The sequence below is a fragment of the Rousettus aegyptiacus genome, unplaced genomic scaffold (genome assembly GCF_014176215.1).
Source record: "Rousettus aegyptiacus isolate mRouAeg1 unplaced genomic scaffold, mRouAeg1.p scaffold_m13_p_2, whole genome shotgun sequence".
NCBI lineage: Eukaryota > Metazoa > Chordata > Mammalia > Chiroptera > Pteropodidae > Rousettus > Rousettus aegyptiacus.
This window is the reverse complement of record NW_023416295.1, coordinates 55,601,213-55,620,474: the sequence shown is the minus strand read 5'-3', so window position 1 is coordinate 55,620,474 and position 19,262 is coordinate 55,601,213. Positions and strand designations below refer to the sequence as shown.

Below are 19,262 nucleotides of genomic sequence, written 5' to 3'. Positions count from 1 at the left end.
GCTCAGGCTATCTGTGCACCTCACAGATCTGTTTTTTAAGAATAGATGCCAAGAACACTGAAACGATGTCTATTTAACTATCATCAAGAATATAAATAATCCTCTACAATGTTAAAAAAGGAAATTAAGATTTTTAGAAAAATGTTACTCATAAAGCTATAGAAATGAGCAAAAAGCCACAAGTTTAGCCTAAAAGAAATCAGAGTGAATTTACCGAGAATAAATAAAAAGGTATAAAATAAATATTTAACCCTTGATTATTTTGTTCGTTCAGCTCCTGGATGTCTAGGCATCTCTTCATGAGTCACTCCAGCAGAGAACTGCCTCTCTGCCCACACAGCACCTTGCATATATCTCTGCTCTTGTTTTTGGCAATGGTCACGCAAAACGTTGTTGCAAATCTGTCTCTTCCTCAATATCATGAGCTCCTCAAGGGTAAGAAAAAGCATTTTAATAATCCCTACATCAAGCATAGAACCTAATACATAACAGGAAATAAATGTTTCTTGAATAAATAATTGATTGAGCAAGCATACTAATTACATGTTCCTACTGATATAAGGCCAGTCATTAATTTAGGTTACACCTTAAGTAGAAGAATTATAAGGAGTAAGGACATTTTCTCTTCCTTACCCTATGCCTACTTCCACCAAATCCCCTTCTCCCATTCCCTGGCCAGAAATTTCCTTAAATGAGGACACCTTTAAATCTACACCTAAGACATAAAATTCAACTATCCCCAATGAAGAAGCGATACTTCGGTGTAAATTTACATTAGCTTGCAAATTTGTGATATCAGCTACTCACCCAATGCAGTCTGCTGCTCCTACAAATACAATGTCTGGAACATAGATTCATCCTGTGTGAATATCACCCACCCATGCAGCCTGGCTGCCTAACTAATTTCTTGGCCTAAGTTGCATCTACTTGGGTTCCCTCCTGAAGGAGAAACCCCATCCCTGAATCCCAATCAGCAATTAAAAGCCCTGGCTTTCTTGCCCTCCACTGTCTCCAGGGAAGACTTTGCTTTCCAAAAATTCTTCTTGGGGAGGCCTATAACCAGACCTGCCCTGAGAACCCTGCTGCCCATGATGGTGATCTTTTTGTTCTTTGCTTGGCAATCCCTTGGCCATTCACCTCTGCCTGAATGGAGACCTGACTTTTGCCTCCCATTCTCTAATTTGGGCTTGCAGCACCCTCCCTAGTCACTGCACCTTAACTCTTGCCAGTTCTAGCTTGGTGCCAGTTTACACCTACTTCCACTGTAAGAATCTCTGCACTTCTACCTGCCTTGGTCACATGGTTTATGATTCTAAGAGGATGAAGAAGGGGGAGGGAATAGAAAAAGGAACCACTAGACACAACAAGGATAAAACTTCTATTTGGCTCACATGTTTTGGGAAGAGCCAGAACTGTTTGATGGCACTGGATTTAAATTCCATGTACTCAGAGAGGATTTCCTCAAAAAGATCTCTAACTATAGCTTCTCTGTCTTGGCCTGAGAACCCTCTTGCAAGCAGTGACCCTACAGGTTAAGGCCAAATACTCAGGACTAGCCAGTTCCACTGGAGCGTGGGCATCAGCCAAGCTCACATGCCAAAGCAAATAGAAGAGGGAAGGGACGCAAATGGAGAGATCAAAAGGGCATTTCCCAATTCAGACAACAGCACCACTTTTTTAAAGGGCTGTGTTTTTAAAATTCTGCTCATTCAAAAATGTAAACGCTTGAGAAGAATGTTTTTCTTTCACCTGTAGCTATCTCAATTTTTGTTTTGTTTTGCTATATTTACAATATTAGGCTTTATTTTTCTGTTGCACATAAGAAAATTTCATGTTTGATATCAGTAAGATACTTATAAAACACAAGGCACTGAAGGAAATTAATTCTTCATATGTCAGGTGAGTAAATGGAATGTTTTTAATCATAAGCTTATTTACTATTTTAAACACTTTTAAAATTATTTCCCTTTGTAGAATAATTTTATCATAAGTAGAAATATCTAATTTAAGAGAGAGTAGTGTTTTAAAGTGGAAAGGAAACTAGACTCAGAGTCAGAATTTCTAAATTCTAATCCTTTTACCTACTATGAACTTTGAGTAAGGGTTCAGACTCCTCATCTACAGAATGTAGAAATAGAACCAGGAGACTCAATCTTTTCTTTAGTTACAGTCTTTTTTCTGTTTAATAACTTGATATACTGAGAGTATAGTTCAGCAAAAAAAGAAATGCACTCAGATTCAAAAATTCAGATTTTAATTTAAATTTTGCCTCTAACTTTCTTTGTGACTTTGAGCATTTACCCTCTTTCCTCATCTGAATAAAAAGGAAATGGAACAAATGGTGACTAAGGATATTTCCAGCTAAAATTTTATAACAAAAAAAATCTGTGGTATGTATGCTGACTTTCATTTGCACATTATATTTTATGTTTAGCTCAAGGTAGTCTTAGAAGAATCCATGCATTTGTAAAGCACTTGCCCAGTGTGCGGGAACATACCCTTATCCACATGAACCTCAGTTCCCAAAGAGAAAAGCTATCTTAAGAGCATCTTCACCTCTCTTCCAAGTACCGGAGGTCAGGCTCTAGAATCCAGCATAAACATTATTGTTTTATTCCAGGGACCTCTGTAGTCCATGAAGCAAAGATAACTACACTCGAATCTAGTCTTTGTCTTCGGTTTACAAATAGATTGTTTGGGGGAGAGGGAGAGTGACGTCTAAAAAGCTTTTTAAAAAAACCATCGAATAAACTTACTTTTACATTTTCTCACATGAAAATGTGCTTAATCCAAAAATATTATTGTGATTATGATTTCTGGATTTTTGTTAAAATGACCTAAGTATTTAAGTAAAGTATCTTTGCTTCAAAAGGAAGTCAGAGTTACAGTCATGGGTGGTTTACAGAACATTTTCTGGTAGTCTTTGCTTCATTTCAATATTTTGCCACGATTGGCTGTTGATAGCTACAAATAAGGAAGTCTTCAAGTCAGGGGATTTCTCAGTGGAAGTTCCCAGTTCAACACAAGAGAGAGCTCAGGGAGTTTTGAGTGACATTGCTAGAGCTGTAGATAAAGCTTCCAGACCTTGTAATCGCCTACGTCTTTGAAAGAGCAATATTTTGTGAAGGAAGACTTGTAACCCGGAGAAGAGGTAACCAAAACTTCAGTAGTTCCTACTGATTCTCACTCAGCCTAACAAGGTTGCCTGGATGTCTTAAACTAAAGTGTGGCTGATTTGTTCTTCTCTTGCTTCTGCTAAGTGAGTAATTTATGACATGATTCAATAATGCCTTTGTATTCACTGTCACATTTGGAAATTTGACCTTTAAAAAGTGGAGTCCCAGCTAAGTAAGACCAAAGGATAATTTAAGATACTATGATCTTTTTATATTCTTCCCAACTTTTAAGACAGAAGTTGTGTCTTTACTCAAAATGATTTTTTTTAAGTTTATGTCTGGAATATGAGCCTTCTCTAATGAGTGGTTTTTATAACATAATGTTAACACTTTTAAAATGTATGTATTTAGCATAAGTTAATTTCTATATAACTTACTAGATTGAAAAGTACACTAAAACTGTATATATTCATGTTTATTTTTGGCTAAAATCTTAAAGATCAATTTTGGTCTGATCCAGTGCATCTATTCAAACATTAACTCAAGTTTAGTATTTTTCCATTTCCTATGAGACACATATTAATGAATATATCTTTACAGTAAAATATTAACCCATACACACCTTTGCATAGCCTATCTTGAAACATTTAAACTTATACAATTAAAATAATCTAGTCTTATTCTATTACCAATTGGCTTTTATGTTCACAATCAAAAATGAATACTAAAGATTGTGTAGTATTTTCTTAAAGATTTTCTTAAGGATAATCCTAGGAAGTATTGATTAAATATCAAGAGTCATTATCACTATTATTATATTAGTATGAGTGTATGCTGGAGGAAAACAATCACAAGACCTTCCAGCTAGTGGCAAAGACAGGACTTAAACATGAATTCACATCACTTCTTTTTTCATGGCTCTTGTTAACACTGCCCTGCCTTCTTACAACATTAAAACAGTATTTTGAGATGCCTTATCCAAATGCAAAATGTTGGGGAGGTGGGGTGAGGTTAGGAGATGACTTGGCCAAGGTCACAGAGAGCCAAGTCATTCACAGAAGCTTAGAAGTAATTCAGTCCTAGGTCTCCTTTCTCCTCACTCAACCACCACATCTCCTCAATCCCTGTGCTCAGGTAAAACTACACATGAGTCTGCCTCCATGCAGGGGCAGGGTCAGAGGTGGGGGATGGGGGGACATGGACTGTATACCAGGTCCAACCTGACTGAGGTTCCTGCTAGCAGTAACATCCTGTTATTTCTCTTAAACATTTGTTTAAGAGAAATGAAAGAGATGGCCAACTTGAAAATTTAAATGAATTGTTAAATTCCTCCAAAAAAGTTCTGGTTGGAATTTCATGAAACTTATGCACTAATTTGAGGGAAATGGTTGTCCTTGTAGTAGGGAAACTTCTTGTCAGCAAACATTCTTTCTCTCCATGTATTTGAGAGCTCAGGAAATATATAGGTTCTTTGTTTATTGTCAAATGTATTCCAGTATTCCTTGTTTTATCTTCTTTGTGTGTGTTATTTGATATGGGCATTCTTTCCACTGTACTTTCTACTAAATACTGTTGGTATTTACGGAACTTCTTGAGTTTATAACTTTATCTTGCCTCCACCATTGTATTGATTCTTTATTTGTTCTAAATTATTTTAGGTAATTCTCATGTGATGCCTAGACAGGATAAATATAATTTTTCTCCTCTTTTTTTCCTTCTCACTACATGGGCTAGAACTTCTAAAACAATGTTTAATAAGAGAGAAGATAGCAGCCAATCTTGTCTTGTTCTTACCTCAGTGGGGATTTCCCTAGCGGTTAACATTAAAGATAACATTTGCTGTTGGTTTCAGATAAATAAATTTATCATAAAAACCAAATAACTGCCAAATGTACTTCTAACCCTAGTTTACTAAAGGTGTATCAAGATTTCAGGTTAAACTATATTTACTGTCTTTTCAGTATCATTAGAGACAACTGTACAGTTTTCTGCTTTAAATTATATAGTGCTCTGCTGTTACACAATACAGTAATTGCATTTTCTAAAATTTCTATGTCATCAAAAATCATGTCTCAGTAATAAAGGTAGGTTTATAGTTAAAAAGTATATTTTGTTTTTGCTCTGGTTAAAATAATAAATTGCTTGCTAAAAACAAACCAAACCAAACCTATACATTTCCTTACTTTCTCTTCAATTCACATGCTTAGATACCTGTCTTCTATTATTTCAGCTTCACAATTCAATTCACAATTCATATTAACAGAAAAGAATGAAAACAATATGACATAGGCAAGAAACCCTATCCAGGCAGAGTAACCTGATACAAAAACAAAGCAGCTGCTCTTGCACTTTGTTCAAAAAGTTTTTTTCCCCTATTATGGCAGTGCTAGTTGCAGATCACAATTAAGTTACAACTAACAGTGATATGCAAAATGTGTGTCTAGCTTAATTAATCTTATACTAATTTATATTAAGAATACGTATGCTGAAAAAGAAATGTCTATAATTTACTGAGAATTTTTACTTTCATATTCATAAGTGAAATTAATCTGTATTTTTATTTTCTGATAAAAATATGAAAATTTTCCATAATCTAAAAAAGTTTAATGGGTGTTATTTGCTCCTCGAAATGTTTAAAGAACAAAGCTTAACACTGCTTGTTTTTGGCACTCACTTTTTGAAATAATTCTTCAAAAATTTTCTAATGTTTTCTGTTGTTGATCTGTTCAAATTTTTTGCTATTTTTTTCACACAGTGTAAGTTATTCGTTTTGTTTATAAATGATCCTTTCATCAAGATTTTCAAATGTATTACCATACATAGTATTCTCTTGTACTTTTTTATAATCTTTGTAACTATATGAATAACCTTTTTGTGTGTGTGTGTGCATTTATGTTTTCTCTCTCTCTTTTTTCCTGATTGGACATGTCAAAGAGTTAATGTCTTATATGTATCACTTTTATGGTTAATTCTTTTAAAAAATTTTTGTTCTCATCTTTATTACTCTCTTAATGATGTTTTAGAATATTTTACTTTTCTTTTTTTCAGTTTTTGAGTTGAATGCTTAGTTCATTTATTTTTATTCTTTCTTGTTTTGAAATGAAAGTATTTAAGTCTACGAATTTTTTCTAAGAACACATTTTAATTGAATTTTTGGTTTTCTTTTCTTGTGGTGTCTTTGTCTGGCTTTGGTACACATTAATCCTGGCTTCAAAGAATGAGTTAGAAAGTATTTTTCCTTCCCCTATTTTTTCAAGAGTTTGAGAAGAATTGGTGTTAGCTAATCTCTAAGTAGTTGATAGAATTCTTCAATGAAACCATGCAGTCCTGAGCTTTTCTTTGGTGGGGATTTTCGAGTACTGATTCAATTTCTTTATTTGTTATAGGTTTGTTCAGATTTTCTATTTCTTCTAGATTCAGTTTGATATCACTTTTACATTACCATTATTTTATGAGTTTTAATTGCAATTTTATGTCCTCTTTGATTGAAGTTATTTAGTTAATAGACTTTATTTTTTAGAACAGTATGAGATTTATAGAAAAATTGAGCAAACACTAGAGAAAGTTTGCATCTACCACCCTGCCTCGCCCTACCCCCCATCACACAGTTTTCCCTATTATTAACGTCTTACATTAGTATGGTATATTTGTTATAATTAAGGAAACAGTATACATACAGTTTTATTAACTCACTCCATAGTTAATTCAGATTTCCTTATTTTTGCCTTTTTTCACTTTTTAAAAAATTGAAGTAAAATTCAAATAACAAAATTCTTTTAGATACTATTATAAATTGAATTGTTTCCTTAATTTCCATTTTGAATTATTTATCGACGGTGTGTTGAAACACAGCTGATAATTTTGAGTGTTAATCATCTATCCTGCAACTTTGGTAAATTCATTTATTAGATCTAGTAGTTTTCTTGTGGATTCTTTGGGATTTTCCATATATAGAATAATGTCATCTGCAAACAGAGATATTTCACTTCTTCCTTTCTAATTTGGATGGCTTTTATTTCTTTTTCTTGTTTAATTGCTCTGACTAGAACTTCAGTACAATTTTGAAGAGCAGTGGTCAAAGAGCATTCTTCTCTCATTTCTGGTCTTAGAGGGAAATCTTTCAGTCTTTTCATCACCGAGTAGCATGTTAGCTGTGGGTTTTTCATAAATTATCATGTTGAGAAAGTTCCCTTTTATTTGCGGTTTTCTGAGTCTTTTTTTTTTTTATTTTATCATGAGAGGACGTTGGATTTTGTCAAATGTCAATAAAGAGGGGAGAAAAAAAATGGCGTAGATTATAGAGGCTCTTTTCATCCCTCTGGCGACCAAAACAAAGTTGTGATGGAAACAAGGAGCAGCAGCAAAGAAAAACCACCTGGGGTCTAGATGAACAAGCCATACAACTACAGAGAAATCCAAGAAAGCACCCTGCAACAGCAGAAAGTAGGACAGAGCGAGGATGCGGGGTGACTTGATCTCAAGCAGCTGAGTGAGATGGAGCCTGAAGCCTCTTAAAGGGGCTGTGTCCATGAGCAGATTTTCATAGTGACGGACCTGCTCTCTCTGAGCACCAGTGCCAATTTGGCTGTGTGCAGGGGACACGAGGGACTTACAGAGAGATATTGTCAGTATGAGAATCAGGTAGAGCTCTCTGAGTATAGAAGTGCCGGCAGTATCCGTTGTTCCCTGTTGAGCCCTCCATGCTCCCAGTGCACGGACACAGACCACCATAGCTGTGACATCATCAAACTGGATAACAGAGGTCGCTCTGCCCAGAGGATTCCCTGAAACCCTGCTTTCTCCAACCTGGGTCCCACCCAAGCCACATCCAGGCATATCCTCAGCAAGTCGGATGTGCCTTTCTGAGTAGCGCCTAGACACACACTAGAGGCAGCTGGCCTCAGTTTCTGGTGTGGCCTTTTGAGGCAACTGTAAGTACAGCATCTGTGGATTGCTTGCTGAATCTTGACAGGTGACCCTGGAGTGGTAGAGGCTTGGGCTAATTTGGCCTGTAGCTGAACCCCTCTCAGGACTGTGCCACTGGACGATTACTTCACAAATCTACACTAATAAGACCAGTAGACTTAGGAGCTTTGCTTAGTACATAAAAACAGACACAGAAAGGAAGCCAAAATGGGAACACAAAGAAGCAGAAATCATATGACAAAATAGAACAGAGATCCAGATATAATGGAGACAAGTAAGTTAACAGATGCAGAGTTCAAAATACTGGTTATAAAGATGCTCAATGAACTTTTGGGAAATGTAGAGAACTTTAACAAAGAGATAAAAATAGAGATGGAGATTATAAGAGGGGAACCAGTCTGAAATGGAGAACACATTATCTGAAATGAGAAGTATATAAAATGGAATAAACAAAGTGAATAAAGAAGAGGATTGTATGCCCTATCTAGAGGACGAGAAAGCCAATCAGGACATTCAAACAGAATGGGAAGAAAAAAGAAGCCAAGACTATAAAGATGATTTAAGGAGGATATGGGACACTATTAAGGCTCCAAGTATTTGTCTGATTGGTATAAGTGAAGAAAATCAAGATGTTGAACAGTTATTTGAAGAAATAATGATAGAAAACTTCCCTAACCTGGTGAAGGAAATGGATGTAAAACCCCAAGAAGCTCAGGGATCCAAAGAGACCCACATCAAGACACATAATAATTAAAATGCCAAAGTTTAAATATAAAGAAAACATTGTTAAAGCAGCAAGAGAAGGACAAATAATTACATATAAGGGAACACCCATGAGACTGGCAGCTGGTTTCTCAAGAGGGACTATGCAGAAGTGCTTGGCAAAAAATATTTGAAAGAATGAAGACCCAGGATATACAACCAAGAATAATTTATCCAGTAAAGCTATCATTTAGAGCTGAAGGACAGATAGAGCTTCCCAGACAAAAATAAACTAAAGGAATTATCACCACCAAGCCAGAATTACAGGAAATGTTGGAGGGACTTTTAAAGAAGAAAAAACATGTATCAAAAACAGGAATAAAGAATGGTAACTACATTCCTATCAATAAGTACCTTAAATGGAAAAGAATTAAGTGCTCCAACCAAAGGATGAAGTGGCTAAAAGGATAAGAAAACAAGGCCCCTACATATAAAAAGGAAGAGAATGGAAAAAGACATTGCTGTGATGAACCTAGACAGTATTTAGGTCAGATAGAGAAAGATAAACACCATATGATTTCACTTATATGCAAAATTTAAGGCATGAAAAGAACAAACTAATCAAAAACAGACTCACAAATATAGTGGACAATTTGATGGTGGACAGAGGGGAGGGGGGTTGGGGCGGCTGGGAAAATGGGGTGAAGGGTTAAAGAAGTACAAATTAGTAGCTGACAGATGGTCATGGAGATGGGAAGCACGGTATAAGTAATGTAATTAGCATTAATACATTGGAAGGTCAGGGAAGGGAGGGAACAATTGGGGGTATCATTTTGCTAACTATATAGATGTCTAACCAATGTACTGTGTACTTGGAACTAATTAAAATTTAAAAATAAATAAATAAATAAATAAATAAATAAATCAGCACACATGGCTTAAAAGAAAATGTCAATGGAGACGATCATGTAGGATTTTTTTTTGTTCTATAATGTAGTAGACTGCATTGAATAATTTTCTTATGTTTAACCACCTTTACATTCCAGGGATAAATTATACTTGATCATAATGCATAATTCATTTAATATACTATTGAATTCAGTTTATTAGTATTTTGTGGAGAATTTTTGCATCTTTATCTAAGTTGTGAATATTGTTTTTTAGTATTCTTTTCCTGCGATGTCTTTGTATGGCCCTGGTATCACAGTAATCCTGGCTTCATAGAAGGAGTTAGGAAGTGTTTTTCCCTCCTCTATTTTTTCAAGAGTTTGAGGAGGATTGGTGTTAGTTATTCTCTAAATGGTAGAATTCACCAGTAAAGCCATCTGGCTCTGAACTCTTTGTTGGGGGGTTTTGATTACTGATTAATTTCTTTATTTGTTATGGATTCATTCATATTTTCTACTTCTTCTAGATTCAGTTTTGGTAGTTTTTTTCTGGGAATTTGTATTATTGCATCTAGATTATCTAATTTATTGGCACACAATTTATTCATAGGATTCTCTTATAATTTTTTTTATTTCTATTTGGTTGGTGGTAATATCCACACTTTCTTTCATGATTTTTGTTATTTGTTATTCTCCCCCTTTTTCTCATAATTCTAGCTAACATTTTGTCAATGTGATCTTTTCAAAGAACTGACTTTGACTTCATTGATTCTATTGTTTTTCTATTTTCTGTTTCATTTATCTCTGTTCTAATCCGCTGCATCCCATAAGTGTGGGTATGGTGCAATTTTGTTTTATTTTATCTCTAAGTAAATCTAAGTTCCTTTGTGATTTCCTTTTTGACCTATAATTGTTTAAGAACATGTTGTTTAATTTGTGCATATTTGTAAAATTTCCAGTTTTCCTTCAGTTATTGATTTCTAGCTTCATTCTATTTTGGTTGGACAAACTACTTTGTATGATGATTTCAAGATTTTTAAATATATTGAGACTTTTTTGTGATCTAATATTTGATGTATACTGCAGAAGGCTCCATATCCATTTGAGAAGAATGTGTATTCTACTATTGTTGAGTGTTCTAAATATATTTGCTATGTTTAGTTGGTTTATAGTATTCTTTAAGTCCTCTATTTCTTTTCTGATATTCTGTTCTTCATCTACTATTAAAAATTATGTAGTAACATCTCCAATTGTTATTGTAATTCTGTCTATTTCTCCCTTCATGTATTCTGGGTTTCTTTGTTTGGTGTGTATGTGCATAATTGTTATATCTTCTTGATCAATAACTCTTTTATCACTATAAAATGGCCTTCTTTGTCTCTTATAACAGTTTTTGACTTAAAAGCACTCTTTCGGTTAGTGATTGCATAGAAAACCTTTTTCCATCTTTTAACTTTTAACTTATTTGTGTCTTTTGATCTAAAGGAAGTTTCTTGTAAACATCATATAATTTGATCATTATATCATCCATGCTTCCAACCTTTACCTTTTGAATGGAAAAATTAATTCACTTATCTTTAGAGTAATTACTAATAAAATAATTACTCTGTCATTTTGCTATCTGATTTCTGTATGACTTATACCATTTTCCTGTTCCTCACTTTCCTCAATATGGCCTTTTTTGTTTTTAATTCTTTTCTGTGTACCATTTTATTCCCTTCTCATTTTCTTTTGTTTTTGTTTTTTAAGATATTATCTTAGTGGTGACCATGGTGATCAAAATTAGCACCTTAAACAATCTTATAACAGTCCAATTTGAATTAATATGAACTTAACTTTAATAATATGTAAATACGCTACTGCACAGTTTGGTTCTTTCCTTTCTGTTGTTGTAACCACGAATTTCATTTTTATACATTGCATGCTCATTAACATAAATTTATAATTATTTTTAAACATTTGTCTTTTAAATCACATAGGAAATAAAAAGAGGAGTTAGAAACCAAAAATATGATTATGCTGAATTTTTTATTTCCCTTTGTAGTTGTCTTTACCAGCGTTAATTTTTTTGTAGGACTTTACATTATCTATTGATACCGAAAGACTTTTTAAAATGTTTTTTGTAGTAGAAGTCTACTAGCAATAAACTCCTTCAACTTTTGTTTATCTCAGAATGTCTTAATTTGTCCTTCATTTTTTGAAGAATAGTTTTGTCAAAGAATTCTTGGTTAACATCTATTTTTTTCCAGCAGTAAATATGTCATCCCACTGTCTTCTTTCCTCCATGATTTCAAAGTGAAATTGTCTGTGTTCTTACTGAGCATGCCTTGTACATAACGAGTCACTTCTCTCTTGGTACTTTCAGGATTCTTTCATCTTTAGCTCTCAATGTTTTGATTATAACGTACCTCTTTGGCTCTCTTTGTCTTTAGTCTACTGTAGTTTATTGATCTTCTCAAATATACAGATTGGTATTTTATCAAGTTAAGAAGTTTAGGCCATTATATCTTCAAATACTTTTTCTGCTCCTTTTCTCTCATTTTCAGAGCTTCCATAATGCATATGTTGTTTCACTGGATGTTGTCTCACAGGTCTCTCAGACTCTTCTCACTTTTCTTCTTTTTTCTTTCTGTTCCTGCATGTAGATACTTTCCATTGTCTTATCATCATATTCAGTGACTCTTTCTTTTGCCTGCTCAAATCCATTGGCAAACCCTTCTATTAAATATTTTGTTTCACTTATTATACTGTTCAGCTCCAGAATTTCTATTTGGTTCCTTTTTATAATTTCTATCTCTTTATTGATGTTTTCACTTTGTTCTCATTATTTTCTTGATTTCCTTTGGTTCTTTGTTCATGATTTCCTTTAGCTCTTCGAGCACATTCAAAACAATTGATTAAAAGTCTTTTTCTAGTAAGCCTAGGTATTTTCAAGGTAAGCTTTTGAAGACATTTTCAATAATAATTATGACTACTTATTTACATTATAAATCAACTGCATGTAGAAGCTCTTACTTAAATTATAGAAATTAACCATATTAGCTAATATTTATTGAGTTCCATCTATAGAGCAGGCCCTGTTCATATATTATGTTATTGTACACACATATATACACACAACCTTTGAAGCAAGTATTATTGTAATATGCATTTGACAGATGAAGAAACTGAGGCATAAAATCAGTGAAGTCATATTGTTAGTAAATGGCAATATCAACATATGAATGAGACTATTTTAACTCAGAATTCTCATTTATAAACATCATAAACTAGCCTATCTCAGCTTGAGTTTGCTTTTTGGGAGGAAGGGTGGGAAATTACCACTTAGGCCTTAGATTGGTGGTTTCACATTTCCTTAATATTAGCTGTAATAGCCATCCTAACTTCAAAAACATCCAAATGTGCAACTTAGAATTTCAAGTGTGATGCATGTCATAAAGGACAGAGTGAACTAGGAGTCCACAGGCGAGGTCCTGTTTACAATCAGATTATTTATTTGAGGACTTGATAGACCAAGTAAAACATGATGGAAAAATCTAGGATGAGGAAATCACATTAGCAAACACCTAAAAAGGATAGAACAGGAAGCATTTGAAGTATCAAAAGAAGCTCAAAAATCACCAGGAGGAAGAGGGAGGGTATGAGTCTACAGAAGTAGGAAGAAGACTCACACCATGCTTAAATTTTGGATTTTATTTTAAGAGTAATATGAAACCAAAGAAAAATTTTAGATGATACAGAAACATAATAACATTTAGAATTTGATGAAAATGAAGGTGAGAACAATGAGGATGCTCATGTGGTAAATATAAATTTGTGGTGGCTTGAACCAGGGGTGGCAGGCAACAGAGACATAGTGACAATGAGGCCAGAGTGTCACAATAGGGACACAGAGTATATGTATATAAGGAATGTTACAGAGCAGTATTTACATGAGTTATCTTATTGAGTAATTGATTGAATGTTGGGAAGTAAGAGTTTTATATCTTTGTTATATGGGCAATGTTTTCTTTCTTCCTCTATTTACATGAAAAAAGTGAACATTCAATTTTTAATTCTGATTGTATTTACCATTAAATTCAAAGAAACTAAAAGTATGTTCAATTGTTACAGAATAAGATCCTATCTATCATTTCTTCATTTCCACCCGTAGAAGCTAAGAAAATGAGTAAATTAGAAATTTTTACTTCCTGCCACTTCTCTTTCACTCACTTGAGTTTTTATTACTATAATCAGGAAGTTTAGAATGCATTATTATTAAAAATTCTTTTAAATATTCTCATATTTGCAACATTTTTATTTAATCTAATATTTAAATTATTTCAAATATTTACAAATATTTCTTTTATGTCAGAATTTCACCTTTGTTTTTTTAATTTGATTCCCTTATTGACCAACTAAAATATATCTTTAATTATTTCAGGAAATAAGTGGTATATTTCTGAAACTTGAGGTATCTTAGAATGTCTTTGTCTTTCTTTTCTATGTGAATGATAACTTGGGTGGCTATAGATTTTGTAGGTAAAACCTTTCCTAGGCAACTGTAGATGTTATTCTATTTAACTTATTAAGTTCAATGTTGAAGATAAATCTGCTTTTCTTTAGTTTTATGACTAATTTTTTTTCTACCTAGAAACTCGTTGAATTTGTTTTCATACTTTAGATACAGGCAGTCTTCCCTCACCCTCTCAAGCCTGGACTAAGGCCTCTCCAATGTGTTTTCAGAGTATCCTACCCTTTCCCCTATTATAATATTGTAATACCACATTGTGTAGTAATTGCCCGCTTCTTATATGTAGGTCACCCACAATAGCACTAAGTTTTTTAAGTAGGACTGTGTCTTGGTCATCTTTATATCCCTAACTTTAAGCATATGTCAAGTACTCACAAAATATTTGCTGATAAAATGAATTAATTGGTAAATCATTTAATATCAAATTATTTTACTATGATAAGTCAGTGTTTGGTCTCTTTAATATGTTTCATAACTCATTGAGTCCTTTTAACTCTGGTTTGGATCAAAGTATTACTTCAGATATCTTTTGATATATTTTTTGTCATTATTTCTGTTCCATTTACTCTGATCCCTTCGGGAAGTTAGAGCACTATGTTTCTGCTTCTCCATTTAATGGTTTTCATCTATTTGTCCTTTCCAGTCACATTTTAAGAGGGTTTTTCAAGCTTTAACTCTAATCATTGATTTAATATACTGCAGTATTAATTCCCTACTTGATTATGTCCAAATAATGTTTGAATTTTGCCATTGCAAGTTCTATGTCCTTAGAGCCTTAACTTTTTCAACTTTGTTTTTACTTCTTCCTGCATCTTAACTAGGTCCCTCCTTATCTTAGTCTAATATCTTATATTTCATTTCTTATTTCATAGAGAATGCAATCAGTTATTTCCATTTACTTATGCTTCTGGTAAACCATTTCCAAAGTGTTTACTTTCTCTGCATCTTGAGGACTCTGTACTTCCTGTATGCAGCATAATCTTTTCAAAGGGATACTTTGCCTTGTATTTACTCATTCTAAGCCTCGGGTATGCTTTACTAAACAGATGTATGGATTTTCCTTGGTTCTTCTCATTACCTCCCTTATTTCTATTAGTTTCTTGACCTGAGAAGCAAGTAGACATGCACACATCTCAGTTAAATTTAGGCCCGAAGCTGATATTTATCAATTTTGTCACTATTGGCTTTGTTCTATAGTGGTATCTCTCACCTTTATTGCCTAGTAATTTTACTATGAAGAGAAGAATTTCTGGTTAATCAGAAATAATCATTACTCTTTTCCTTGATAGGAAATAATAATAAAACTCCTAGTGGAAGTCAAACACACAGCTGTCTGCCCAGCCCCTTTCATTATTGGCCTCACATATCCTTAAATGCAAAATATCACATCTATCAACTCCCACTGAAGTTATGTTGGTATATTTCAAATCACAGGTCCAAAATGGATAATAGAGAGAAATATTAATGGGGGACATTGAGGCAAGGAGGTGTAAAATACTACTTGTAGGTAATGCATAGTAGTGGGGTTCCTGTCCAATTGATTAGAAGGTACCATGAGACAGATAGCTTTCTTACTATCCTTCAGGCCGTCAGATTTACTCACCTACAAACAACAAAGTTCATGTCCATTTCAGCTTCACCGCTATTACAAATAGTGAAAATCCTGTCAAATTTCATCACTAGTTTACTTGTCAGCAGGGTTACAGCCAGTCTTTTGATGACTTTTTGTAAAAGGAAAAGGCATCCCTTTGTGGAATATTCAAGCCCAAAGGGGCAAGGCTGGCAAGTGAGCACCTCTTCCAGCTGGGTGCCCTGTCCAGGGCACAGCCTGCTCAGCCGTACACACTGGGCCTGGTCATCAATCCTACCTTTCAATGCTATTATGAGTTCTCATATTTTTCTGATTTTTCATTAGGCATTTAGTTTAGGGAATCTGAGACACAAACAGCTAGTCCAGATGTCAGCCTAAATCGGAAGTCAACCAGATTCTATTAATAGTGATATTTCACATGAAAGATTTGAGTGAGATCATTGATGTATACCTGACATTCCAAGTTGTAGTGTTTATATTGGCAGCTTTCCTTATCCCAAGATTTGTATTCAGAATTCTCAATAAGATATTAAGCAGTATTGAAAACAGGTCCTAAAATATTTTTAATAAGCTTGCAGCTCTCATTTCCACAGTACTGCTTGTTAACCTAAGGTATATAAAAGTATGAGTAAAGAAAAATTGAAGTAAAATGATATCATTAATTTAAAAATAATTTTAAAAAAGTTTTCTCAAATAAATGTCTTAACTCAAGCCCTACTCTTAATAAAATATACTTTATGTCAATTCTAGAAACTTCATCATCATTCTAGAAAAAGGAAAATGTTTGATGCTATTTTAGCACAAAATTCATCCATCTATCCCAACATTCATACATGTTTCACACACTGAAGAAGTATGCAACCACTTTTCTACATAACTACAACATCATGGGAGTAGAAAGAGAGAAATATATATATTTCATAAATGTGTATGTTTAATGTTTTCTTCCTTATTCAAAGTTTTTAGCACTTCCATATTTTAAATTTGTATGCATTCAGTTTTAGATTCTAAATGTATTATTAAATTCTACTATTTTAATTAGAAATCACCAAGCATCGCCTTCAATATTCTCCAAACCAGTGCTGGATAAGTCGGACTTCATTAAAATTAAAATTTTCAGCTCTGCCTAAGACATTGTCAAGAGAATGAAAAGCCAGACCACAGACTAGGAGAAATTATTTGCAAAAGATGCATCTAATTTTCTGGAATAAACAAAGAACACTTAAAATTCAACAATAAGAAAACACAACCAACCTAATTTTGAAGTGGACCAAAAACCTTAACAGATACTTCACTAAAGAAGATATACAGATGGCAAATAACCATATGAAAAGGCACTCCACATCATTTGTTACCTGGAAAATAAAAATAAAAACACAACGAAATACCGCTACATACATATTTAAATGGCCAAAATATGGAACACTGAAACCACCAAATACTGACAAGAACATAGAGCAACAGAAACTCTCGTTCATTGCCAGTAGGAATGCTAAATGGCACAGCCACTTTGGAAGACAATTTGGCAGCTTCTTATAAAACTGAACATATTCTTATCATACAATCCAACAATCATGCTCCTTGGTACTTACCCAAAGAAGTTAAATATTTATGTTCACATAATAACCTGAACATTAATGTTTATAGCAGCTTTATTCATAATTGCCAAAACTGGGGAGTGACCAAGGTGTCCTTGAGTAGGTGAGCGGACAAACTGTGGTACATCAAGACAATGAGATGTTCTGCAGTGCTAAAAAGAAATGAGCCAGTAAGCCATTAAAAAAAAAGGGGGGGGGAGGAAATGAAATGTATAATACTCAATGAAAGAAGCCAATATGAAAAGGCTATATATTGTATGATTCCAACTACGTGACATTCTGGAAGAGGCAAAACTATGGAGACAGTAAAAAGATCAGTGATTGCCGGATAGGTGGAGCACAGAGAAATTTTAGGGTAGTGAAACTACTCTAGTACAGAATAATACTATAATAATGGATATATGTCATTACACATCTGTCCAAACCTATGGAATATATATATGTACACATTAAGAGTGAACCTTAATGCAAAATATGGACTTTGAATGGCAATGATATGTCAATGTAGGTTCATCAATTGTGACAAATGTGCCACTTCGGCAGGAGATGTTGATAATAAAATAGGTTTATTTATGTGTTGATGAAAGCGAGTATATGGGAAATCTCAGAACTCTAAAAAATAAATCGTCGTTTCTTTGTTTTTGTTTTTTTTACACCTACGGCACCTGGTATTCCTAGGTGGTCTCCCATCCAAGCACTAAGTAGTAACCAGCCCCAATCCTGCTTAGCTTCCGAGATCAGAAGAGATTAAAAAGTAAATTCCTTAAGAAAACAGTTTTGTATTGTCACATTTAACTCAACTATCACAAGAAAATTGTTCAACTGGTCACAGTGTTATATTAAAAAAGTTTCTGTTTGTTAAAAAAAAGTTTTTAAAACTATGTTTGGCTTTGGCTTTTAAAAATAAGTCCACTGCAACTTGGCAAGTAAGTAAATCCTTGAATTTATCAGCTTAAGGGAAAAAGTGCAAATGTCTATGGTTCAGAAGCATAAGTGGGGCAGCCAGAACCTGATCCTCCTGCTCGAAGAGAGAAAAGATCACAAGATGCTGGACTCCCTTGGGGAAATAGCAGCTTCTAAGTTAATGGACCACATAACCAGAAAAGAAAAGAAGCTCAATAACTCCAGACCTAGGCTTGAACATTTCAGAATGAATAAAAAATCACGGGCTGAAGATCTCTTCAGGCACATCTTGGCTAAGATCATGGGGACAGGAGAGTTCTCAACTTAGGAAATGTCATCAAGTCTATGGATATAAAGTTATTTTCTAGAGCAGGCTCTGTCTGACAAAAACATGGTCATATTATTCATGGTCATTTTAATTTTGCCTATCAAATTGCTGCTTCAACGAATTTAGTATGCTTATCGTTGGCTGTGAGGTCTTTTCGAAATGCCACTAACCTATGTCAAATTATGTGCAAAAGCAGTGAGAGTTTAAAAAATATTTTTGAGTAATAGGTCATCGCCATGGAAGATTCTGGGAGTGTGACATGCATTCAGCCAGGTACACTCATGCTCAAGGCAGTGTGAAGAGTACCTGCCTTCACTGTTCTCAGAAAGCTTTTACATGTGCTGTGGATTGGACTGCTCTCTTTTCCTGAAAGAAATCCCAGGAAAAACCTTGGTTGTGGAAAGGAGCCAGCATAATATGAATGACTTGGGACAATATCTTTCATTTGCAGAGCCTTCTTAACTTTACCACATGCTTTTGCTTACATTATCGGATTGATCCGTCAAGTGAAGTATGTTGTCATTGTCCTCATTTGTCATACAAAATTAAGGTTCATTAGGTTAAGCAACCTGCCTTTAGCTCTGATATAGCAGGTATCAGAGCTAAAACTGGGAGTATAGTCACTTTTCTTGAGTTGTCTAAATTTTCTATTTTGGAGAATATTAAGCATGGCTAGGAAATGGAAAAATGGGGAGGTC

The 19,262-nt window shown here is 34.1% G+C and overlaps 1 protein-coding gene across 3 annotated transcripts in view; it reads left to right on the top strand.

The window, feature by feature from the left end:
- The first annotated feature begins 3,014 nt into the window (after positions 1-3,014).
- The window catches only part of TANK (TRAF family member associated NFKB activator), a 79,722-nt gene continuing 63,474 nt past the window's right edge, over positions 3,015-19,262 (top strand). For 2 of the 3 annotated variants that reach the window (XM_016124464.2, XM_036236414.1), the window contains exon 1: positions 3,015-3,151. The gene's annotated coding sequence lies outside the window, so the exon portion shown is untranslated. Of the gene's footprint in view, positions 3,260-19,262 lie in introns of all 3 variants that reach the window. The other variant, XM_016124463.2, reaches the window with a different exon arrangement.